The sequence below is a fragment of the Spinacia oleracea genome, chromosome 5 (assembly GCF_020520425.1).
Source record: "Spinacia oleracea cultivar Varoflay chromosome 5, BTI_SOV_V1, whole genome shotgun sequence".
Classification (NCBI taxonomy): Eukaryota; Viridiplantae; Streptophyta; class Magnoliopsida; order Caryophyllales; family Amaranthaceae; genus Spinacia; species Spinacia oleracea.
In genome coordinates this window covers 81343343-81349829 of record NC_079491.1, presented here as the reverse complement: position 1 = coordinate 81349829, position 6487 = coordinate 81343343, and the positions used below count along the sequence as shown (strand labels likewise).

Sequence of the window (6487 nt, the reverse complement as noted above, 5' to 3'; positions counted from 1 at the left end):
TTACATGTTAATTATACTTATTTTTATGTTTATAAGACTCATTCTCAGCTACTTCGGTTAAGTTATGCACATTTAAGGCTTATTTGATCATTATATGTCATATTTTGACTAAAATAACCGTATTCGCTCATCAGGCAAAACATTTTTGGTACACAGTTGAAATTGGAAACTCATTGATATCTTTTCGAAATGATGTTATACTTTGGTGAGGTATGGTGACTCGTTAAGACAACTAGAGAAAGTTTTTTTTTTTTAAATAAGGAAAGGTACACATATCTATGGTCTCCCTATCTCAGGGAAAGACCAATAGATAAAGGGAAATATAAAACAACATAACTAAAAACAAAACAAAATACAGGAAATAAACTAAAAAAGAAATAATAATAATAAACTACAGGCTTCTAGAGGAAGCCAGGCCTAGCATCTTCAATGACCACCAAAGACAGAAACGAAGGCGGCGGCACCAACAAACCACACGGCGGCGATAAGACATCGCAATCACCGACGAAGAGAAGACCGGTCAAAAACAGGCACCGACTACCCTTCATCGAGAAACCCATCATCAAAAACTCAACGGAACAACCCATCGCAGACGGGGCAGCATCGGCGGCGAATCCACCGACTGGGTCAAAGATCTGTCTTCCCGGAAGATCATCGGTGAAGAGAGATCGGTCAAAACAAAAGAGGTGGCGGGACGGTTAAAGAAAACCACCAACAACAAGGAGAGGATCGAGATCGGAACAACTGATAAAAGATCGGGGCGAGACGATGGAAGAAACCAACGACGGCTGCGGCTTTCAGATAACTGAAGAAGTTTATCAGGAAAAGGGGCTGGGAATTTTTCTGTAATTTGGGGGCTAGGGTTTTTAGAGAGAAGGGAGATCCCCTCTCTCTAGAAACCTACTGATTCAAGATTGACAACTAGAGAAAGTGGATAGAAACATAAAGTATCATTTTATCCAGATCTTCAGGTGACAATGTTGACATGGCTTTTTGAGCTTTTACAACGTCTTCTTTGAAAGCTTAAGGCCAAATTAATTGCTCACTCAAGCTGGCCATCATATATGGGCTCATAATTTTCAACATCAAAGATAACACCTGATAGATTCCATAACAACAACAAAATACAGCAGCATTCTAGAGGCATTAAATATCTCATCTCAAATTTTAAATTAGAGGTGCACTTATGAGTTAAGAAATATATCAAATGCAATTCAGAAACGATAATTATCAGCCAACTCACTGTTCTCATGGCAGGATCTTCATCTGCTTTCTCATATGTTCTTGCATATCACCCATTGATGTAGGAAAACTTGATTGGGATGAACTCCCTTGACTGGAATATAAACCAGAAGAGTTTCTCTTCTCACCAACAACAACAATATCATCAACGGGTACATTTTGAACCAGACTTTAAACTCAATCTACCACTTGATGAACCCAAAGAGCTGGGAATGATCTGCAAACAAGCAAGAAAAAGAGACCAACCTATTTATTATATGTCATGTAGGAAGTTTATCTGGTCTTTTCACCTTTACGAATCCTGTAAGACTCATCAATAAAAATGATTCCACTAAAAAAAGGCCAAAAACACCAAAAGCAAAAAGTTTTGTTACCCTGACTACTCGTGTAATATAATACATGTTGAAGTTCGCGTGAAATCTCCTTTTCCTAGACTTTCTTTAGCCTCCCTGTGGATAGAGCTGGCAAAAATTGACCCAACCCACCAACCCAACCCGAACCCAACCCAATAATAAAGGGTTGGGTCAAGATTTTCAACCCGTTTAATTAAATGGGTCAACCCAACGCAACCCGTTTAATTAAATGGGTTGGGTCAGGTTGAAATGTTCAACCCGAAAACAACCCGCCTAACCCGTTTAAGTTCAAGCAAGTATGTAATATACATCTGTAGAATTTTATTTAAAATATTTTATTTCTCATTTTTCCTTCAAAAATGAATAATTATTTGACATTTTGATACATGTCAAATACATATTTAAGTATTACTTTTTTCTATGAGATATGCCACAAAAATATCACCTCGCGACTCTATAGTTAAGTCAATTTACACTTAAAAGTGAAAAAAAAAAAATTAAACGGGTCAACTTCAGGTCAACCCGTTTATCATTGGGTTGGGTTGGGTTGAAAATTTCAAACCGTTTAATTAAGCAGGTCGGGTTGGGTTGGGAAAATCTCAATCCGTTTATAAATGGGTCGACCTGATTTCGACCCGACCCAACCCAACCCATCGCCAGCTCTACCTGTGGGATGAATGAAAAAAATCTCAATTCATATATGATCCTGTTAACCTCAATAAATATAAGAAGTCTTTTTTTTTGCATGAAACTAGCAAACCTAACAAAATCTTTACAAATACTCGTACTATAAATTCTCTAGAACTTGGCAAAGCATCACACTTGACACAATTAAAAAGGTATGCACTGGTAAACATCAAATAATGCAGAGTCAAAAACATCAGAAAAAAACACCAAAATACCTTAAAACTTCAGCAATTGTGTCATCGCCAAGGGTAACTTCAAGTGCCTTTGCCAGATCAAAAACAACATTTTAGAACAAATTGAAAACAGAAAGTAACCAGAGAGATATCACGAAAAAAATTAATATACATTGAAGCCCTTATATAGAAAATCACTGCCATATAAATATAAACTTACCACTACCCAGCCAAAATGAAACAAATTACAGATAATTACCTCTAATTGACCTAGGCCCTGTTCTTTAGAGCTGAACTGAACTGAACTGAATGCTCCTGAACTGAACTGAACAGAATTAAACTTAACTAAACTTAACTAAACTTAACTTAACAGAATATATTACCGAAATAAATAATAAATAATAAATAATAAATAATAAATAATAAATAATAAATAATAAATAATAAATAATAAATAATAAATAATAAATAATAAATAATAAATAATAAATAATAAATAATAAATAAATAATAAATAATAAATAATAAATAATAAATAATAAATAATAAATAATAAATAATAAATAATAAATAATAAATAATAAATAATAAATAATAAATAATAAATAATAAATAATAAATAATAAATAATAAATAATAAATAATAAATAATAAATAATAAATAATAAATAATAAATAATAAATAATAAATAATAATAATAATAAATAATAAATGATAAATAATAAATAATAAATAATAAATAATAAATAATAAATAATAAATAATAAATAATAAATAATAAATAATAAATAATAATTAATAAATAAAAAATAATAAATAATAAATAATAAATAATAAATAATAAATAATAAATAATAAATAATAAATAATAAATAATAAATAATAAATAATAAATAATAAATAATAAATAATAAATAATAAATAATAAATAATAAATAATAAATAATAAATAATAAATAATAAATAATAAATAATAAATAATAAATAATAAATAATAAATAATAAATAATAAATAATAAATAATAAATAATAAATAATAAATAATAAATAATAAATAATAAATAATAAATAATAAATAATAAATAATAAATAATAAATAATAAATAATAAATACTACATCCGTTCCTAAATGATCTTTACGGTTACTATTTGCACGGTAATTAAGGAATTTTGGTGAACATGTGATGGTGGGGTAACAAATGGAAAATGAGTGGCTATAAATTGTCCACCAATGTGAGTGGGTGGAAACTAATATTAAAGTATTGTGAGTGGGTAAGTTATGGTGGGCCAAATAAGAGTAAAAATGGAATAAAGTAGAAGTGTAAAGAACTTTCAGGAACGGACTAAAACGGAAAGCGTAAAGAACTTTTAGGAACGGAGGTAGTAATAAATAATAAATAATAAATAATAAATAATAATAATAATAATAATAATAATAATAATAATAATAATAATATTATTATTATTATTATTATTATTATTATTAAGTTAAATTGAATTGAATTAAACTAAATTAAATTGAACTGAACTTAATGCTCCTGAACTTAATGCTCCTGAACTGAACTGAACTAAACTAAACTGAACTTAATGCTCCTGAACTGAACTGAACTGAACTGAATGCTCCTGAACTGAACTGAACTGAACTGCCAAATAAGTTTTGAAACTAAAATTAAGCCAAAAAGAACAGGGCCCTAATTCTTTGTATGCTTGAGCCCTAAGGTATAAGGGTGAGTTTATCCCCAGACTCACTTTCAATCTTCAGACTCTGCCACATCAGCTTTCCACTAACTTTTTCATTATCCAGACTCACACAAAACTCACCTTATTTTTACACATTATCCCCAGACTCACCTCAGACTCACCTAACTCTTAAAATAATATTTTATGTATATATCTTTTTTTTGGTACATTTTCTAAATAATATTGAAACTATGTTTTCTTATATACAAACAAAGTAGACCTGATCAACATGCGGGCCGGGACGGGTTCGGGTCGGGCCGAGGGCATAAAAATTTGACCATTATGTAGGTCGGTCGGGCCGGGACGGACCAAGCTTCGGGCCAATTTTGTATGCCCAAAACCCGCTATTTCGGGCCAAAAATAGCGGGCTTTTTGGACCAATTTCGGGCCAGTCCAAATTTATACCTAAATTGTTGTTCTGCGTTGTCCAAAGCCCGCAAATTTTTTAAAAAAATCGGGTCAGAAACCCGGTAATTTTTGGACCTTGGTCGGGCCGGGCCCATATTGATCAGCTCTAAAACAAAGTAATTTATAATTCGAGAAAAAAATGAAAAAAAAGCAGAAAATGTTAATTTCGAAATTGACATATATTCCGTACAAATTAGAAACAATAATACAACATATTAAATTCAAAAGTTCTAGAACATAAATTTAAAGGCAAATGAAACAAAATAGTACATAAACCATCAATAATTTAATTGGGTGAAATAAGATAAATTAAGTTTGATGATTGGCATAATTTGATTGGAAGAAGAAAAAAGTGGAGTCTTAAGTTAGTCTTGAGTGAGTCTTGGATTTTCAAACTCACTTCAAGACTTGGTGTAGTCTTTTACCACATTATCCCAAGATTTAGGCTTGAGACTCACCTCAAGACTCCCTTCAAGACTAGGGATAAACTCACCCTAAGGCCTTGACATTCTTTTCATCGTAGGCCAAGACCTGAAACAAAAAAGTAAATTTACGAAGTCAAAGAACCAAAATAATACTCCCAAAATTGACGAAATCAGAAAAATTAATTGCCCCTCGATCCCACACTAACTTAAAAGTATTGGGGGGTGATAGGTGGGAAAACATGACCATTAGTAAACCTCATGGAGTGCAACATTGACAAATATGAGGTGTAGTCACTGAAAAAATAACATCTTATTGCCATACAGAGTGGTGTTCAGGAAAATGATTTAAAAAATACCTCAAAGCCTTCTATGACGTAGTCATGAAATTGTCTAGATTTTAAGTAACATGAACATCAGATTAAATGAGAATGCCAACTGCAGTGCTATACTTCTGGCAACAGGAGCCCCTTGTAGATTGTTCTTTGCCTACCGATAAAAAAGATAACTGATGGGATTACTAACCAAAATGTATCTTTATAATAAAGAAAACAATAGCACACTCACACACAAGTATTTCTGTGGAGCATCATGATATTTCCCTGGTTGTGAAGCTCATCTCCCTGAAAGAATTGTCAAAGTTATAGGCACAAGCATATTAGGCATATTTATGTGATTTCAAATAAAAAAGGATTCACTTGTTTGACTAATTATTAACATGCAAGTTCAAATAGGTAGTAAAGTTGGCATTACAATACTCAGGGGCAGACAATACTTTGTTATCAACTAAGTTGAAATTTTAAAGTGTGGATATATCATCAACAACCACATAAGAATCAAGGTATACAACACGACCAACACACAACGGAAGAATATGTAGCAAGCATTAATCCCATAAACTGTCAGCTTTCATTGTCAAACTAATTATTCCAAGGGACAACTCAAAGAACTGTTATGGTATAGTAGTGAGGTCTTCTCTGGTTCAACCTGTAAACAAGGTGAATTAGAGGCAGTAGTATTAGCTACTGGTGTTCACACTTATTCCGGAAAGGTTGCACATCTTACTGACATCCTTAACCAGGTTGGGCACTTCCAAAAGGTGCTTACATCAATTGGAACTTTTATATTTGTTCAATTGCTGAAAATCAGGATGCAATTCATTCTTATATGGTTGGGATACAATTCATTCTTATATGGTTGGGATGCAATTCATTCTCGATGGTTGGGATGCTGGAAGATCCAAAGGAGGTATAATATCACTTCCAACAGACTTTCACTTCTACACTAATTCATCAAATGGAAACTCAAAACTACTTACAGAGCTTGTAACTGGTGGTTAATTCACAAAATTACAAAATTATTAGTAAAATTAACCTGCGGTTAACATAATTAACAAAATTAACTAGTGGTTAATTCACTCATTGGTACTTTGAGGGATAACATCAAATTTGCAGAACAAAA

General features: G+C 31.7%; 1 long non-coding RNA gene across 1 annotated transcript; it reads right to left on the bottom strand.

The window, feature by feature from the left end:
• Positions 1-233: 233 nt before the first annotated feature.
• Positions 234-1810, bottom strand: LOC130461045 (uncharacterized). Its single transcript, XR_008921339.1, has 2 exons — positions 1244-1810; positions 234-1098 (listed from the first exon to the last, which is right to left on the bottom strand). It is a non-coding gene; the product is annotated as an uncharacterized lncRNA (long non-coding RNA).
• Positions 1811-6487: the final 4677 nt, after the last annotated feature.